The sequence below is a fragment of the Sorex fumeus genome, unplaced genomic scaffold (genome assembly GCF_029834395.1).
Source record: "Sorex fumeus unplaced genomic scaffold, SorFum_2.1 ptg000070l, whole genome shotgun sequence".
Taxonomy (NCBI): Eukaryota; Metazoa; Chordata; class Mammalia; order Eulipotyphla; family Soricidae; genus Sorex; species Sorex fumeus.
In genome coordinates this window covers 11,717,300-11,737,881 of record NW_026606127.1, presented here as the reverse complement: position 1 = coordinate 11,737,881, position 20,582 = coordinate 11,717,300, and the positions used below count along the sequence as shown (strand labels likewise).

General features: G+C 39.6%; 1 pseudogene; it reads right to left on the bottom strand.

Moving 5' to 3' along the window:
• Nucleotides 1–16,957: 16,957 nt before the first annotated feature.
• Nucleotides 16,958–17,056, bottom strand: LOC130037208 (uncharacterized; annotated as a pseudogene).
• Nucleotides 17,057–20,582: the final 3,526 nt, after the last annotated feature.

The following is a 20,582-nucleotide window of genomic DNA, read 5'->3' as shown; positions in this document are numbered from 1 at the left end:
TGCCCCCCAAGCTTACAGGAACTCATCTAGAGAAATGGTTATGGTTCTGAAGTAGGTCCGGCCCCCAAATAACCAAACACCAACCACTTCCTCTGGAATCGACTTCTCTGTGTCTGCTCAACCCATCACAGAATCGAGTTATCAAGGTGAGTTAAACTGAGAGGAGGGAAAGAAAATTCAAAAATTGGGGTCAAAAAAGAGGAAAACTGTCCATAGACAGGTGGTATTTAAATACACTGAGATTTTTAAGTTTACGAAATGAAGTTAACTAAACTAAGTTCATGTTTACTCCCTTCACTCATTTTACAACATGTTATTTTCACACTCAACATAAGATCTGCTAATGGAAATTGGAAGTTATGATAGTATAATGGATATCTAGGTTTCATATAATGAAACTTCAGGAGCACACAAAAGAATGCCACATTTTTCCCTAGTTGTTTCATATATTTTTTAATTTTTATTAGTTAAACATCTTGAGGCACAGTTGTAGACTTACAAATTATTGTGCTTAGATTTCATTTATACAATGATGTAGTACCTATCTCTCCACCAGTGCCCATTCTCCACAACCACGGGTCCCATTATTCCTCCCACCACCCATCCCCCCAATTCCAACCAGCCTCTGTGGCAGGGAATGCCACATTTTACACTGTTCTAGTTCAGCAGTCCTCCAGAATTACCACACTAAAGTAAAATACAAGTCTTACACTAGTATTTTGTTATTTTCTTAAGAAGTTTCAGAACTCTTATTGTAATGGTACCTCTTTAACTTTCCCTTCCATTAATGAACAGCAAGGTTCTGAATACACTTGTGGTTCAGAGATTCTGTCACAAATCATGAAACCTAAAAACTTTTCTTTAGCACAAATATCATGCAGAATTAGTACTTCATTCATACTCTTATTATATGATATTAATCTCCTTATTTTTCCATGAAAGTGAATAAATTGATAGTAAAATACATTACAATGCTAAGCTCTGTATGGCATTTATTAGTTTAAAAGACTGTAATTTTTCTTTTAAAAAAAGCTTTTGTTTGTAGGAGGTTGAATCTGTGTCACAGTCCGAAGTGCTCACGGATTAGTCCTGGGTCTGTGTTAGGGATCACTGCTGAAGATGCTTAGGAGATCATATGGGATACGAAAGATCAAACTGAGGTCAGCTGATCGCAGAGCCAGTGCCTTACCAAATGGACTATCTCTCTGTCCCAAGTCTCTTATTTTTAAAGTTAGTTTACATAGAAACTCAAATACAAAGAAAACCAAAAAACAACAGCACCACATGACAAACAGTAAGAACTACAAGATTTACCTCCAAACTTCAAGCACAGGGCCTTGTCCATTATCCGTAGAATACCCAGTAACAATGCCTTGCCTGTTGCTGGTAGGTGCACAGTTGTTGCACCACTAGTTTTGTGGAGGGAATATCTCATTTCGCAGGCACTGATTTCTTCCTTCCTTCCTTTGTAGTGATGAATTTACTGGGGATGGAGACGTCCCTGGCATGGAAACCTTCAGGTCAGATATTTGGTCTGACACAAATTTCCAAATTGCCCACATGTTGCAGTAGCAGGATTCAAAGACCTGAGCGTAATCCACCACCTGAATTTGGGGAAGTTCCCATAATATCTCCAGACCAAAGTAACCTGGGGCTTACCCCAACTCCAACTCAGGAACAAAAGGTTAAGAATTTTGATCAGATGAAAACTGGGCTTTCAAAACCTCTGGATACCTACCGATCCCAGTAGACCTATATCAATGAAAAGATCTGCAGGTAATGAACAGCACTGACACCATCACTCTGAAGCAGGTGCAAGAAAATTCAAGTGGCACTAAGGGGACCTCCCATCCAACACGGAAGAACAAAAGGGAGTCTTCTGAACCTCTTGAGGGAGAAACCAAGGCCAAAATCCAGCCAAAGGTCCGAGAATGCTTGCTATGGGGGGCTGGGATTGTTCGTAATGCAGCAGTAAGTGAGAGGTGTCCTGTGACCAAGGCCAAGACTAACAGCAAACCTCACAAAGCTGCCTCCAGCAGGATCAGCAAGACAAAGAGCCATGGGCAGGAGAAGATAAAAAACACCAGAGAAAATTCTAAGAAAGCTAAGGAGTGTAAGCAGCCAGGGAACAAGATAAAGGCAGAAGAAAAGCCCACCATTGGCAAGATGAAATGCAAGAAAAGTCAACCTGAGCTTTGCCAAGAGGCCGTTAAAAAGCCCCGCCTCTACCTAGGCATACACATGCTGGATTCTGTCCAAGTGTTTCATGTTCTGGGGAAGAAGAGTGATCCAAAACCTGGAATCTCTTCCTCCCAGGTCCTGAGTAGCTCAAAGAAGCTTAAAGATGTCAAGCCATCCTTAGCTGTCAAGCCATGGCTAGGTGCTACATGGGATGGAAAAGCCTTGAGAAAACTCAGGTCAAAGCACACAAACCAAGTAGCAGTGCTGAAAAACGCTCATCTCCAACCCAGTCTGAGCTGCCACCTCCTGGGAAGGTCAAATTGGTACCTTTGCCGTATCTTACCATGGAGAGGCCACAAGCTCGACCTGTTCCTCGGAGATGACAATCTGTGACCTCACATCTTCCTGCGGCAGATTACCCTGCCAAACCTGGCTCTACCAATGCGCCTCAGCCAAATGCTGCCAATTCTTCACGGTCAACCACTGCATTTTTGTCTGGTTCTGCCAAACCTGCTCAGTCCATTACAACCAACCCATCTCGACCAGGTTTGCAGAACCCTAGTAGCCAGCCAATTCTTCACCCTGCAGCTCCTAGACCTGCTCCCTACAAGACAGCAGCTGGCACTTCTCTCCAGTGGGAGCCTCCTCCTGTCTCTCTGAAAAAGCGGCAGTGGTCACCTAAACGTCAGAGTCAGTTTCTCCTCTAAGACTTCCCTTTCCAACCGATTCCGTGGAGAAAGCCCAATGTTCCCGAGCCTGTCATGTCAAAGCCCATCACCAAAGAGCAGAGACCAGAGCGTGAGGCTATGAAAACGAAGGCTCAGCAGGAGCGTGAGAACAGTGCCAAACACACAGCTTTGAGGGAAATTGTAGTTCTTTATTGAGAGGGAAAAATAGAAGGACATCTCTCTCTACTATGGCTATGTAATGTGAGAGCTGGAATGGTATATTCCACTTTAGGTACCAGATGGTGCCCTAGGCAAACACTGAAATGCCAGACACATTTTACTTATTCTAATATATTTTTTCAAATAAAAGACATGCATCATAGTTAATTGGTTGTTAATAAAACTTCTGAATTTAAAGATGCTGTCAACTGTGGTTGTTTTGGGGAGTGGCTGGGGGTTAAAGGATGCGATGGGAAACAATGGGAAGTTAGTGATAGGAAAAAGGGGGAATAGACAAGACTCTAAGAAATACAAACTTGGTCCAGGGTTATAAAGCCCATAAGAGGAGAAATTGCATGGGCCTGATGAAGAGTGGCGTAGGGTCAGAGGAAGAGTATAGCTGACAGGGCATTTTCTCTGCAAGCAAGAAGGACTCAGTTCATTTCCTGCAATCTTTTATGGTCCCCAGAGACCCACTAGATGTGAAACTTGAGCACAGAGCCAGGAGTATGACCAGAGCACAGTCATGTATGCCCCATCCCTGGTGTCCTCGAAAAAAAAATGGGAGAAATGGCACGATCTGAGGTTTTCGGGTTAAAAGAATAAATTTGGAATAGGCTGAGGAAGGCGATGAGTCTAAGATGACCAGACGAGAAGTAAAATTCTCCATGGAAGCTGTGTTTACGCCTCATGGCCACCTTTGGAAATTAACCAAATTTGAGACATATCACTAAAAGGTTTGGGTGGTCTATACATAAATGATGGCTGGGGGATCAGAACACATACAATGGGGAATAATCCTACCAGATGAGTGATCAACACCCTCAGAGTCATTCAAGGATGACTCTTAACAGGGACAAAGCCAAGAGAACAGTTGCAGCATGAAGCCTGAAGATAAGCTCCTGGGAGATTCAAAATAAGTCACCATGTCCTCAGGCCCTCTGTTCAGCATCCCTAGCTGCACCATTTCACTTATTCCCAGCAATATTCAGAGTTGCTGTTAAGGTGACACTTCACTAGCGTGTTTCAACAATGAGGTCCATTGCCTCTGTAAGTCTTTGGATTTGTAAACTCCCCAAGGTTGCCAAGCTAGCTATCAAGAAATTTCTGGTGGGGGGAGCTCATATTATATTAGCTTGAGGGCCTGGTCTTTGGTCTTCCATGTTCCCTGATACCTGTAGTTTTCCCTAAACATCGCTTTTAACTGCAGCTCACACAAGAATCAACATTATAAATGGCGTTGTGGCTGCATTGCTGTAGGTACCTTACTAATACATGCGTCCTAGGTCACCACTCCCAAAGCAGTTAGTACCAGGTGACCTTGAGTCTGGAAGGCTGTGGTGGAAATAGATGGTCCTAGGAGTTAATGGGGTGATGGATGGATGGAAAGGAAACCGGGAAAGGTAGGGAAGTGGAAATCTGGTGATCATCATGGGATAGTTGGTGGATGTTTTTCAAATAAGTTAAAATATTTTTTGTAAATGAGATTCAAGACAAAAATACGAAAATAAGATAGGTTCCAAAGAACAGTTTATATATAAGACCGAGAGAGCTGAAAGGGCTGGCATTCCTTCTGGAGCTTTCAATCATACCATTTATAAATATGTTATTTTCACATCACTTAGCTGTGGAGAGGAATAGTGAGAAACAGAATGCCACCAGAAAAGCAAACTAGAAGACCAGGGTTCATAAAAGCCAGGTGAAATGTGTTCACATGTATCCCAAGTGCAAAGATATGTTAACAGGAACATATATTTAACTAATTCTGCTTGGTACCAGTAACTACTTTGTTGAAAATGGGGGGAAATGAACGCAGTTTCTGACTGAACTGAGACTAACCAGTTCATAGATTTTCCCAGGAAATGGTAGTTGACTGGCTGGGAACAGAAAAACGTGAAAAGTGTTTTCCTACCTTTAATGTATGGCTGGAGGGAATTGATCCCAGTAATCTCTTAAAACTAACAAGGTTCAACTCTCTTGAAAGAATGCTGTATTCACTGAGGAAAAAATGTTGGGAGAAAAGTCTGAAATGATGGGAAAAGAGACAATAAGTGTAAAAGGAGGGCTTGAAATTTGGGTTCCTCTGAAAACAAAGCTTGAAACAACAAGATCTGGTGGTAACATGATATACTGGGAATGCGATCTGAGCAGGAAAAGTGTGATATCAGGGATGTGAACAAGGGAAATCCAAGTTAAGAAGACTTAGCTAGCTGACTATACCATGGTCAACATGGTTCCAAGACTACCAGAAATTACCAAGGAATTTACTTTAATTTTCTTTCTTTTATATGGTCAATTACAACATGTATTCTGTGCCTTCTTCAAACAGAATTTGGATTATTCATTTCTTTCTCAACATTCTGTTCATTGGTGTAAGTATCTAAATAACTGCTGGATAACAGAATTATTTGATCAGACTTATTTTTTACTTTAATGTTTAGTTGAGATTACTGAAAACTAGGTCTAAAGTGAAGTGTGTCTTGATTGGTACAAATAGAGAAGGGAGGTCTAGGGATGTAATTAGAGATTATAGGGTACCACATTCAGTTCCTAATAAAACAAATAAAGGACGGTGTCCCAAATAGACTATTGAAAAAGATATTCATCTCCATTTAACCTGTAAATTCAGCATTTTCTATATTTAATTAAAAATGAAAGAATGATCCTATATTTGGTCTTTTAAAGACATTCCAGGTTGGTTAAGGAAACAAACACTGCCTGTGAAATCATGACAACTTAATCATAAAAACCAGATTACTACATAAATTTCCAACAATGTCAGTGCTAAGAATTATTTCCCTGGATCTCACTAGTGTACATGATAGTCATATGAATACACCTGTGTGGATACATCGCTGGTATCTAATTTAGAGAATAGATATATAGAGATTAGATCACATAGCTGAGTGTGATCTCAACTTTTCTAGTCACTGCCTGCCCCAACACACCCAAAGACTTGTACTAATCCTTATAGATCCATGACTTTTTCTCCTCCTCTCTCCCAGAGTCTTTTAAAATTTCTTTTCAAGTACTAATGTAATGCACTTTAGAAAATCTTGAGTTAACCTTAATTGTTGTCATTTATCTTTTATATAGAGAACCAAGAAAATCTTATTAAAAGTGTATTTTGGTATTCTTTGAAAATGGTAATAAGAACATTATCATTGAGTCCCTCAATATACATTATATAAAGAATTTTCTGAGAAATTCCCTGTACAAATCAATACTCGAAGAAATAAATGACTTCTCTGAGTGAGAATGAACTGGGACATTTCAAAGTATCAATCAGTGAGTCAAAGATGAATCATAGCATCCTATAACTAAAAATTATCTTGATGTAACTTAGTCAACACCATTACATTTTTTCCTATACCAGCCGATAGCATTTTTAATTTTTTATATTATTATCGATTTATTTTTATTAGTGAAACACCATGAGGTACAGTTGTAGACTTACATACCTTTGTGCTTGGGTTTCAGTTATACAAGTATCAAGTACCCATCCCTCCACCAGTGCCCATTCTCCACCATCAAGGAGCCCAGTGACCCTCCCATCCCCCATCTCCCCCACCCCGCCCTACCTCAGGGCATTCCCTTTTGCTTTTTCTTTGTTTTAGGGTGCTGTGGTTTGCAATGGAGGTCAATACCATTACATTTTCAAAGAAGAAAATAGGCCCCTAGATGTTCAAGACACTGCTAGTCTCCTGGGCTTCTTCCCAGCATGTACCCTGCTCCAAGCCCGTCCTTTGGAAATATACTGGGAAGGGAAACTGGATGTACCTTTCGTCACACTGACCTGAAAGACTCTTGCTGATTCTCAGCCAGATCAACTATTTCATTTGTTGCCTGATATCACCTCCTGTCCTTAATTTTTTAAAAAAAATATTTGATTTGTTTCTGGATTATAAAGAAAAAAAAACTAAATTCACTAATAAAACAAAAGCAAAATCAAACCTTTACACTCTGACATCAGAATTGTCCTTACAATAGGGGAAGTAAATGACTGAAATTGGTAGGGGAGTGTTGTTAGTTGGTTGTGGACTTTAGCTGGATATTTGACAGTGCATGGAGTATGAATACACAGTTGCTGAGATGAGGAAGTCTGTACTTGAAGCAAGTACAGTTTGTAAACTAGTCATCACAATTATATGTCCATATGAAATTTATCTACATATTCTTTGTGCTTCCCTTGCATTTATGTGTTATGCATGCCTTTATCCTGGCCTCAGAAATGCATCTGAGGGCACTCGGAAAATTAATTGCGCGCCAAGTAGGGGGAGAGAAGTAGTAAATAATTGGAGGAGGAAGAAATATGAGTTCGAACTCACGAGATGTGTAAGAGGAATATATAGATATGTATGTGTGTGTTAAATACACATATATATGTATAAATCTATATATGGGCTGGAGCGAAAGCACAGTGGGTAAGACGTTTGCCTTGCACGCAGCCAACCTGGGTTCGATTCCTCTGCTCCTCTCAGAGAGCCCAGCATGCTACTGAGAGTATCCCTCCCGCATGACAAAGCCTAGCAAGCTACATGTGACGTATTTGACATTCTAAGATCAGTAACAACAAGTCTCACCATAGAGACATTTCTGGTGCCCGCTCAAGCAAATCGGTGAACAATGGGAGGACAGTGTTACAGTGCTATGGTTAATTCAAACATTGTTTATGCAAAATATGAAAGAAACAAATAAACATTCTATAAAGCTTATTACACCTATTAAATTAATATAACTTTAAATCGTGTTCAGAAATGAAGTTGAAGAATTTTAAGGCTATAGAAAGATATTGACAATATATCAAGAAACACATGGATCTTTGAGGAGCAAGAACACGTAGCTGTTGTCCTTCCTTAAGATTATTATTTTTTGCTTTTATAGAATATGCTTACCCTGAGTTTTTTTAATAGCTTCAGTTTTTTAGAAAGCATCATAATAAATTATATTATTTAAAAAATAAAAAAGTTGGGTTTGTAAGTGGATTCTCTATGTTTGGAACTTGGGAAATATTTTCCTATGTAAGCTACATTAAACATGATATTTATAACAGAAATACCATCTGCAGTAGTATTCACAATAGCCAGAAGAAACTATGTTATACCTACACAATAGAATACTACGAAGTTAGCAGGAAAGTCACATCATGAAATTTGCTTATAAATGGATGTACAGGGAAGAATATCATGCTCAATGAAATCAGTCAGAAGGAAAGGTGTATACTGATTGGACTACCCCTTTTTTTGGATATAAAAAAACAGAATATGAGACTAATACCCAAGGATAGCAGAAACACAGGCCAGGAGAATTGGTCAATGGTTGGATGCTTGCCACAAGTGCTGAAGGCGGGCATTTGGAATAAAGAAGGGACGGCTATGACAATGAGAGTTGGAAATGATTACTCTGGATGAGAACTGAGTGCTGAAAGTAGGTAAAGGAATAAACGTGATAACCTCTCAGTATCTGTATTACAATCCATAATGCCCAAAGGATGAGAGAGAGAGAGATAAAGAGAGATAAAGAGGTGCCTGCCATAGTGTAGAGACAGCAGGCTGTCAGGTGAGGTTTGAGGTTGGGAGAGAGAGTGGTGGGAGAGAAACTGGGGACATTAGCAATGGAACTGTATACTAGTGGAGGTTGGGTGTTAAAATATCCTATGAATGAAATTGAATCATGAAAAGGTTTGTAATATGTGTCTCCTGCAGATTCAATAAAAAACATTATATTTAGTTCCTACCACCATGACTAACCTATGAGTTTTCGGAAATTTATTTTTATCACCTTGGCTGGTCTCATTACATGGGTGCCTGTGTGGTAAAATTTTTATTTTATGCGGACTTAAAAGACAAAACTAATGAGGTTGGGAGATATTGTGGAAGGGGAGAAGAGCACAAAAAACCCTGTTGACCACAGCTCAGCAGGGTCAGCTAACTTGCGTGATGCCAGACCTCCTTCACTGATTTCCTCATTTTAATGTGGAAAAATGAAAAGACTTTTCAGGCTGCCAAGGGGTTGTCCCCTCCAGTTTACACTATTTTTTTTCGATCAGAATTGTTTAAAGATATTTGAAAAATTTGGAGCTTAATGATTTGTTCTCATATATTTCCCCTACATGGTGTCAGTGGGCATTTATCCAGGAAGGCCAGCATGAAAAAGTTGAGGTGTATGTCTTAACCACCAATACCAACACTAATGAAAGTATGGAACCCAAAGTACAATAGTTAAAATTCAAAATGTGTTTGTCAAGGAAATCGGTGGGAATGTAGGGAGAAATGGGTCATTTGTTGGTGGAGGGATGCAGACACTGGTAGTGTGATTGGAATTGGAATATTGAATGACAAATCTCCATTATAAATGCCTTTGAAAATCAAAATTGCCTAAATTTAAAAAAAAGAAGTCAACTTACGTCTATATTTCAAGAAATCTTGTCTTAGCAAATTTTGGCAGGGAGACCATAGTTGGTAGAGAGAGGGAGATCGAAAGGGAGAGTTGACAGTTGGGAAGAGAAGCCTGGATATCATGGAAGAGATGAAAGCTGATCTTAGAAGATTTGGAGCCATCAGAGTTTAGAGAGTTAAATGGTGAGACCATTGCAGTTTAGATAGCTAAATAGAGAGATTGGTTTCAGTCATCAGCAGTGTATACATAGAGAGAGTTCAAACACCTCACAGATATTCACGCTATATTAACTAACAAGGGGAGCGTGTTTTCCCTGAAGCACTGTGTAAGGATAATATATTGCCAGGAAGAATGATAAGAAGTTGGTTCTCTTTTTCAAAAGATTAATATATTAGAGATGAAAACTTTTGTACAAAGGAATCTATTATCTTGTTCTGTTGCTCTTTTTTCTTGTCATCATTCCATTCTCTCCCATGAGCCGACCTAATCAGGGCTCACCACATTTTTCAGCATTGTCACCACATAGCCTCAGAGCATGTGTTAACTGCCGGTAGCTCACAGCTCTCATGTTTGCCCCCCATCCAAGTCAGAGCCATCCTTCTGAAAGCAAGGATATTTGCTGAAAACCCGTTCTTCCTTGAAGTGACAGTCATGATTTACCTCTTCTTAATCATTGCGTTTACAAATTTAGATGAATGTCCCTATACTAGTGACAGGGATTTTCCAAACTAAGAAAAGCATAAACATTTCCCTTTCCCCCAAGAAATTTGGGCTAGTTATTTTCTATCCACTGCTAATAATATGTGGTAATAAGGAAATAGAACTGAAGTAAAAACAAGTACATTTGTCAATTTGGTGCCATGACTAGTCAGTGTGAGTACAAGTATATATTTCTAGAAAAAAAAAAAAAGCAGAAGAAAAGGAGTTGGTTGCTAGCAAAGAATGCCAAATCTCTGCCAAGAAATCCTTTGAAAATAAAAATTGTGACTATGGACTGAACATAATTGCCACTCAATGCCTCTTTTGTAGACCACAAAACCCAAAAGGATAGGGAGAACAAAAGAGAATGCCTTGCCACAGAGGGAGGGTGGGATGAGGGTATAGGTGTGGAAGGGATACTGGAATCTATGGTGGTGGAAAATGGGCACAGGGGGAGGGATGGGCATTTGATCATTGTATAATCGAAACCCAAGAACAAAAATTTGTAAATGTACGACTGTACCTCATGGTGTTTCAGTAATAAAAATTTAAAAAAAATAATATAAAAATTGTTTTGTCTGTCAGAGATCAGCCGATGGGAACCTCTGAAGGCAAAAGATTAAATTGGTTGACTTTTATTTTTCCTTGAGTATATTAATTTGATTTTGGAGTCAATTTATATGACAGTTCATCAAGACACAGAAATTTTCAGCACTTCTCTTGTTTAAAAGTATAGTGATAGACCATATCTCTATCTCACATTATTTTTATTTCTGATAGTTTGACACAAAATATACGTCAAAATCATAGATAAATGTAAGTTATTTAAATACTGTTTTGATTATTTAAAATTACATTATAGAATTACTAGAATTTCATAAATTTTAGGATTATGTAGAATCAACGTTCATGTATCATATTACACTCACTACTGAAAGGCCTACTTTGTCATTCACCATTGTTCAGTTTTTCCACTTTGATTACAGCTTTCCATCTGGTAATTAAATAGTCTCATGGTTCTAAAGTTTGTTTTTATTGCTTTGAAAATATCAAAACTATGCAATTTTCAACATTGGATGAAACTAGAGGATATCATGCATGTAAAGGTAGCCTTAAGGAAAGGAACAGATACAGAGAGATTTTTCTCATATGTGGGATGTAAAGACACACAGCAAGGTAGCAACAAAGGTTCAAGGCCAATGTAAGGGGAGAACTGATCCACACAATTGAGTCAGGGAATTGGGAAGGAGGGATTCTGAGGGTTTGGGGGACAGGGAGGGGTTATTTTTTGAGAGAATGAGGGGTGTCATGATGGAATTATGTGTATGAGAAACCATTATTAATTGAATTATAACTCATAGAATATAAATATTGTTTTAGATGTTTGTCTGTCTCATTTTATTCTTTTAATTTGTTTTCTCCATATACCACATATGCATGAACTTGTATGATGCCTATCTTTCTCTGCCTGGTTTATGTCAATAAATATAATATCCTCATGTGATCCAATTTTATACAGATAATAAGATTTCACTTCATACAACTGAGTAGTATTCCATTGGTTTACCCCCTTTCATTTTCAAAATTTGTGGTTTAAAAGATACAAATATTGGTTTAAACAATGCTCTGGTGGTTTAAAATTTTTAGTTTAGTGAAGCAAAATAGATTTTACTGAAAAACACTTAGAAACTTGTTAAACCGGTGTAGGGTGGAATGGAATATATGTTCAAGAGAGAACACTCGTTTAACAGAGCAAGCAAAGAGAGACATGGAGAAAGGAAGCACGGTATTTCTTCAAGGGAGAACACAAGCTTGAGGACCAAGCCGAAACTGGTAGTTTAGGAATAAGAACTTGGAGTGGTATGAACTTAACTTGTGCACTTTAGGGGAGAACCTGAGTAAAACTATTAGAAGTACGTTCAGGAGCATGATAAACTGGAGTCTGCACTTGAAGTGAGGAGGGTAGAGAGTTCTTTGGGGAGATCCGGACTATTGAGAACAGTAATATTATAACATTAATGATAGTATCTTACGGTGGGATTCCAAAAAAATCTTTCACAGTGGCGTCAGAAATGATAACATTCTTAGGTATTTGGATTTCCTGTGGAAACAACGGGAAAGCTGAGTTTATGCTCTGGATGCCTCCAACTGAAACAAGGTCAACAAGTCATGAATGAAAAATTACAAGTTAGATGGATCATGGATTCTGATCCCAGTGGAAGGCTAGCTTTCAGGTGAACAATTTCTACTGATGGCCTGATGTAGATTCTGATCCTGGGATACGTAACAGAAAGGAGGTAGTGACAGGTATTCTCAGAAGTGAAGCCTCTGAGACAGAATTCGTTCATGCCAACTTATAGGTTATCAATGTTTGCTCATGGCTGCTACCATTATAACATGCCATTCAATGGTTTTGTGGTTTCAATTTACTGTGTCAATGTAAAGATGAAGTTTCTAAATGGAAGGTAAAAATCTGAGGCCCTCAAGATGATGAATTATGGGGATGCGGGGGGGAGCTTGATCTATAGTACAGCAGGTAGAGCATTTGCCTTGCACACGGCCTACCCAGGTTAGATTCCCAGCATCCTGTATGGTCCCCCCAGGCACCGTGAGGAGTAATTCCTGAATGCAGAGCCAGGAGTAACCCCTTTGCATCGGCAGGTGTGACCCAAAAACGCAAAAAAAAAAAAGATGATGACTTACCTTTAGATATTTTGAAGTCAAGTAGAAACAGCCAGAAAGTTCCCCAGAAAAGAGTTCACCTGGGTCGAAAACATCATCACCTCTAGCATGAGAGCATACAGAAAATAAGGTTTCCATTTTATGCCAAGTTAAAGCAAGCCAGACATGATCTTGGAAACTTTTTCCAAGGAAAACATGGCTATAGGAAGGATAAGGTGACAACTGAGTCTTAGAGGTCAAATATAGAAGAGAAGTGAGGGTCAAAATGTAGGAGGTACATTGGCGACCAGGAATATTTAGAAAAGCATTTTTTAAAAAAGAAAATGCAATGAGACATCAATTAAGAACTTTTTAATGTTTAAGAACAGGGATATAACTCAATGAAAGACCATTTGCCTTCCATTGTATGATGATCTGGGATTGATCCTTAGCATTGCAAACAGCATTATTTTTTAATTTTTAATTTCTTTCTTTCTTGCTTTCTTGCTTGCTTTTTTGTTTTTTGGGTCGCACCTGGCTATGTATAGGGGTATTTTTAAATTTTAAAAAAACTCATAAATTTACCTTTGTACCTGTCGTTTAAAAGTAAATCTAAAATGTTTTAGAGTAAATATATGTGAAGAAGAATAAAATTCACAGGAACTATTTAGTGTTCTTAATGATACAGCAGTCGAATTTTGAGGTTAATTGTATGGGTATTGCATAAATAATTTTTCCCCATTATGTGGGCTCTCTTTTTATCATGGTCACCATTTTTTCTGAGTTGCAGAAACTTCTTAGTTTAATGTAGTCTCATTTGTTTATATTCACTTCCTCTTCCTTGGTCAGTGGTGTTTCATTCTAGAAGTTTCCCTTAGCTTTAATGTCATGCAGGGATCTTCCCACATTTTTCTCCATATACCTTAAGAATTCAGGTATGATATTGAGGTTTTTAATACATTTGATCTGACATTGTGCCTGGCACTATAAAGAGGTCTGAGTTCATTTTTTTTTGCATGTTGCTGTCCAGTTTTCCCAGCACCAGTTGCTGAAGAGACTTCCTAGCTCAACTTCATATTTCTTGAGCCTTTATGAAGGTAATGTAAAGGTAAAGGTCCTCCCATTGTTCGTCGATTTGCTCGAGCGGGCCCAGTAACGTCTCCATTGGAGACTTTGTTGTTACTGTATTTGGCATATGGAATACATCATCGGGAGCTTGCCAGACTCTGCCATGCGGGCGAGATACTCTCGGTAGCTTGCCAGGCTCTCCGAGAGGGGCAGAGGAATCGAACTCGGGTCGGCCATGTTGGCTGCAATTTGCTTGAGCGGGCCCAGTAACGTCTCTATCATGAGACTTGTTGTTACTGTGTTTCGTATATCGAATACATCTAATGGGCTGGAGCTATAGCACAGTGAGTAGGTCGTTTGCCTTGGACGCAGCCAACATGTCCGATGCGAGTTCGATTTCTCCGCCCCTCTCGGAGAGCCCGGCAAGCTTAGAGAGTATCTAGCCCTCACGGCAGAGCCTGGCAAGCTACCTGTGATGTATTTGAGCCTTTATGAAAGATTAGGTAATAATAATCTGAGGGCCAGCGTCAGGATATTTAACTATATTCCATTGATCTGAGGCCTGTCTTTATCTGAATATCATGGTATTTTGATTACTACAACTATGTAGTTGGGTTTGTATTTGGGGAAGGTATTCCCTTCTTCTTTTTGCCAAAGATTGCTTTAGCACTTCATGGGAGTTTATTGTTGTGTATGACTTTCAAGAGTGTTTAATCTATTTATTTGAAAAATGTTATGGGTATCCTTATAGAATGTGCATTAAATCTTTATAGAGCTTTGGGGTGTATTGCCATTTTGACAGTGTTAAACCTCTCAATCCATGAGCATGGGATGTGATTCCATTTCCTCATATACTCTCTTATTTTGTAAAGTAGAGCTTTGTAGTTTTTTTTTTTTTTTGGTATAGATCTTTAACATTTTTAGTTGATTCTAATATACTCGATTTTCTGAGGTATTATTGTGAATGGGATTGTTTTTTCTCTATCTCTTTTTCTCTTTCATTATTAATATATGGGAAAGCGATGGAGTAGCAGATATTGATTTTGTAATATGCTACTTTACTAAATAAATCTATTGTTCCCAGGAGCTTTTTTGTAGATTCTTTGAGATTTTCTAAGTATAGTATCATGTCATCCTCCAAATAGTAAAAGCTTGAGTTCTTCCTTTTTTATCTGGATGCCCTTGATATCTTTTTTTTAACCGAAATCATATGGCAAATACTTCAAGTACTGTGTTGAATAGGAGTGGTGAGAGTGGGTAACTTGTTTTGTGCCTGATTGTATTTTGGAATTCTAGTTCATTGATTTCTGCTCCAAGCCTTCAGTTTTTCCCCGTTGAGAATAATGCTTGCTGTGGGTTTGTGATAATTTGCTTTGACTATATTGAGGAAAGTACTTTCAACTCCCATTTTGTTGAGAGTTTTTCATCATGAATGGGTGCTGGATCTCATCAAATGCTTTATCTACATCTATTGATATGATTATATGACTTTTATCTTTATTTTTTTGAGATGGTGTATTCTGTTGATTGACTAGAGAATGTTAAGCCATCCTTGCATCCCCAAGATAAACCTACTTGGTCATAGTGTGTGATCTTTTGTTGAGTTTCTGGATTCTCTTTGCTGGTATTTTCTTGAGAATCTGTGTGTCTGTATTCATCAAGGAAATAAGTCTGTAATTTTCTTTTTTTGTGGTGTCTCTGTCTGATTTGAGTATTAGGTTGATCTTTGCCTCATAGAAACTATTTGGGAGTATTTATGATTCTTCAATTTCCTGGAAAATCTTCAAAAATGTTGGCAGCATTTCCTCTTTAAAGGTTTGAAATATTTCACTATTGAATCCATCCATCTGGGCCAGGGATTCTGTTTGGGGGGATATTTTGAACATCATTTCAATTTCCTTGGAAGTGATAGGTTCAAGTATTCCAAATCTTCTTGGTTCAGCCTTGGGAGGTAATTGGAATCCAAAAATTTATCAATTTATTCAAGATTCTCTCATTTCCTGCTGTAAAGATTCTCAATATAATCTCTGATGATCCTATGGATTTCTGTAGTTTCTATTAGGATATGCCCCTTTGCATTTCTGATTGGATTTATTAGAATTCTTTCTCTTTGTTTCTTTGAGAGGCTTCTCGTGGTTTATTTATCTTATTTATTTTCTCAAAGAACCAGCTTTTACTCTTATTGGTCTTTTGGATTGTATTTTGGGATTCTAGCTCATTGACGTCTGGTACAAGTTTTATTATTTCCTTCCTCCAGCCTAGTTTGGACTACTTTTGTTGGTCATTTTCCAAAATCTTGAGCTCTAATTTATTCATGCAGGCCCTTTCTTGCTTCCTGATGAATTCTGGCAGAGCTATACTCTTTCCTCTTAACACTGTTTTTGCTGTGTCCCACAAGTTCTGGTAGCTCGTGTCCTCATTCTCATTTGTTTCTGGAAACTTTTTATTTCCCCTTTGATTTCTTCTCTAAGCCAATGGTTGTTCATTACTTCCCTTAAAAAAATATTTCCTTGCTGAGCTTTAGTCTGTTTGATCTATTGAGAAGTGACAAAGTAGTGTTGAATTCTCCAACTAGTATTGTGTTGCTCTCAATGTTTTTCTTTAAGTCTATTAGAAGTTATTTTTAAGTATTTTGCTGGTCTGTCATTAGGATCACCTACAGTGAGGAGGGTGAGTTCTTTCTGATGTACAGATCCCATGATCATGAAGAAATGACCTTCACTGTCTCTTATAACCTATAGCCTGAAGTCCATATGGTCTGATACTAGTATATCCACTCCAGCTTTGTGGACGTGTTCGTTTCTTTCTTGAAGAATTGTTTTCCAGCCTTTGACTTTGAGCCCATGGTTGCTTTGATTGTTCATAAGTGTTTCTTCAGGCAGCAGAATGTTGGGTTCAGTTTTATAATTCATCTTCCCATTCTGTGCCTCTGAATTGGCACATTTAGTCCATTGACATTGAGGAGATTGTTGTGATGGGGATTTGTGCTATCTTTATGTAGAATTTTTGTACTTGTGTGGATTGTCTTAGCTTAAAGTCGCCCTGTTAATTATTCTTGCAACAAAAACATGGATCACTTTACAAGTTTGCATGTCATATCTGTGCAAGGACCATGCTAATCTCTGTATCGTTTCAATTTTAGTATATATGTTACCAAACATAGTATGAGTTAATTTTTCCATATTTTTCTCTTCTTATTACTTTGAGTGTTGTCCTTACTCAATCCTATGGCAGACAGTGATTCCAAATCAAGGAATATATTTCAAAGCAGCTTGAATAGATAGATTTAGAACTTTAATGTCCTAGAAAAAAAAGTATGGTTTTTACCATATTATCTTTTACCATACCCAAGGCATCAGTTTTACAAAATAATTCTTTTGGAAGATGGTATATGAGTCTTGTTTAATGCCCTTCCCTGAAACCTTCATTAAGACCATTAAACTAGAGCCTTTTGCTGTTCTCACCTCAGTCCCGTGTACATCTCCAGGAAAAGGTGGATGGTGTTGTCTGCAATTCGACCACCTTGAATGTAAGTAGGATTTTTCTCCTGAAGGAAGAGGTGAGGAGAATATTGATGATTTCATTCCACCTTATTACAAGTACAACTTGAATGGAAGGTGAGACTCATGAGGCTCCTGTAAAGGACAGAAAAAGGGGTCTCAGTGAAGTTTAATGGCCAACACACATTAACAACACAGATGACTCAAAGTAGCCTGTGTGCATCTTTGTGTATAGTGAGTTTCATATCTACTGAGAGTGATTCTCAGTCATGACACACAGGCAAAACAGCCCTGTATTTAAAAATCTAGTTCTCTAAGCAGAGTGGGGTCTCTGAGGTGATTGAAAAGTGTATAGTAATTTATTACTAAGCACATAAGTACTTTTCGATCTAAAATTAATTCCAAATATGTCTAAAACGACAGTCTCCTGATCCCGCACCTGGCTTTCCTCACCTGGGCCCCTTGGAGGGGGAGGGGTGAATTTCCCTCACTGCCCTGAGTAGAGCCCCGACAGCTGAAGACCTCTGCAACCAGCCATAGGTATGCTTAAGACCACTCTGCCCAAGCTTGAAGGAGACTCATGCATGAAGGAAGTGGAAGCAGAACCTGTGTAAACACACAAAAAATAAAAGGCTGGCGGTCAGGCCATTTCCCCACTCCATGGAGGTCGATGGCGATGGTCAGTAGATGGAAGGAAACGGGAGTCAGGCTGGTTGGTCGTGGAGCAGCAGGTTATTACATGGAAGAGATGTATGTCATAGAGTCCTCAGGAATCCTCAAGCACGTGCGGGCACTGAGATCCAGGATGATCCCCTTATATAGATCATAGAACCTCTAAAAGGGGCATTACAGTGATGTCATCAAAAGGAGTTACAGAAAGAACATTGAGGCAGCAAACCCTATATTGTTTCTTTACATCCACATTGTTTCCTTACATCAGCAGGCCAGTAGTAATACTGGCCTCAGGAAAGAAGATACAAAGCCAAACTGAAACCTTCCACAAGCACTTTCACAAGCTGCAACCACCTTGATTTGCATCCCAAAGACCAGCCTGGCTAGAGCTGGGAATCTACATCCCAAAGATCAGTCCTGGCTAGCACCTGATATCTGCAGATCTAAGACCAGCTAGGTTTCTGAAAGAAAAGGAAAACTGTCTCAGTATACTGAAATCATTTACTGAAGGCAGTTTGAAGGGGAGAAAGCAGTTTCATCCAAGCTAGTCAGGACACACAGGAAAACAGCTTATAGGAGGTCTTTCTCCTCTCCTTGTCCAACCAACATATAAGCATATATAATATTAATCATTTTGTATGGACACAGTAAGAAATACTTTGAGCTTGTAGAATTGCTCTCCTAGGGCTATCTCGATCTCAGACTGCAGTGCTCAGGCAAGATATCTTTCCTATTCCTAGAAGCAGGGCCCTAGTGTTGTCGTTACTTTTGGATCATGACATCATTTGCCTATGATCAACCTCTTAACTTATAGTTAAGAATCGTGGCACCTTGGCCTGGCCCATCGCAATGCCAGGTTAGCACATAACTTACCAGCTTGCCCTGGTTCCATCCAGGCCCACGTCGGGACTCTGCCCTTGGGGTGCTAGGAAGTGAGGGCAACTGAGGCTTAAGTTGAGAGGGCAGAAGCCCAGGAGTGAATAATATTCAAAGCCAATCAATTCCTAACTTACAAAGCATATTAATTAATTGTCTTCCTGTATCTATACAAAAGGACATTGCATTAAGGTAAACTGCTCAAAAGACATAAGGAGAGGAGGAAGGCAATAACTTACAGTACAGCTTCAGTGTCTAAGAAGGATGAGACCTTACAAATTGGTTGGGGCAGAGAGCATAGAAGTGGTTACAGACAGACAAAGTAATGGAAGTTGTAAGGGACAGGCCCAAAATGGACCACCACCAGAATTAATTTAGCTTAGCTTAATAGGAACCTGCATTGCAAAATAACTTGTTTTTCAAGGAACAGGTCTAGATAAGCTTTTTCAGATCTGCTTTATAGGGCAAACGGGCCCAGAGAGCGGGTTTTGAAAAGGCCTTAAAAAAAAATTCTGGGGAATATTCCATCTGTTCTTTGGGGGGACAGTGTCCCCTTCTGGACCGCGGCAGGGAAGTAGCTAACCCTGACTGTGAGGACTTGGGGGACATAGGGTTTCCTTGGGTCCTCGTCTGTTCTGGAGGCCTCATCTGTTCTGGACCGCGGCAGGGAAGTGGCCAACCCTGACTGGGAGGACTTGGGGGGACATAGGGTTTCCTCTAGCCCTCATCTGTTCTGGAGGTCTCATCTGTTCTGGAAAATCCGGCGCCGGGAGAAGACCTGGAAGAACTAAACCCTCTGGAGGTGAAAATCACGTGCACGCCCTTTGGGCATATTCGGGAGTCCCAGGGTGACTGGTGAGTGTGGTGCGCACCGGTGTGAGAGAGTGGACCGGTCCGAGCGAGTGCAGGAGTGTGATCTGTGCGTGTGTCCTTAGTGTGTGTATTTGTCTTATTATCCTTCTCTTAGTTCTGTTTATTGAGATTGTTTAATATGGGTCAGAATCAATCGACCCCCAAAGCTTTAATTCTTGATCACTTCTCTGAGATCCACAGGAAAGCTCAGAATCTGGGCTTGATGATCAAGAAAGGTAAGTTTGCCAATTATTGTTCATCAGAATGGCCTTCCTTTGGTGTGGATTGGCCCCCAGGAGGTTCCTTCTCTCCAAACCTTGTGGCTCAGATAAAGGAGGCAATCTGTGGAAGATCTGCTGTGAAGGTATGCTCCCTTGGAAATCTCTAGGGGGACTGGGGGAGGAATGTGATAACCTCTGTGTGAATGTGTGTGTGTCTGAGCACCCTGATAGGTCCTCCTGTCGGGCGTGATTTTGTAGCTCCACGACCTGGCACTCTTAAAGTCCCTCTAAAGTCACGGAGCTCGAGTGGGCTGCCTGAGATTCCATGCAGAACATAAGGTCAATGGTGGCACTGGCATAGTTGCCAGTCGCAAGTCACAATGCTGAACCACTAAGGCTAAGTTCTGCTCCGGCCAGGCAAGCATCTGAATGGTCTCTGCAAAGAGGCACCCCTCCTTTGTCTGTCTCGTGTCACCGTCCACTATGGGAGGAATGGGAGGAGAGCCCACTAGTGAGAAGATCCTGGGAAACTAAGGCAGATCAATTTCTAGGTAGAAATCCCTTTC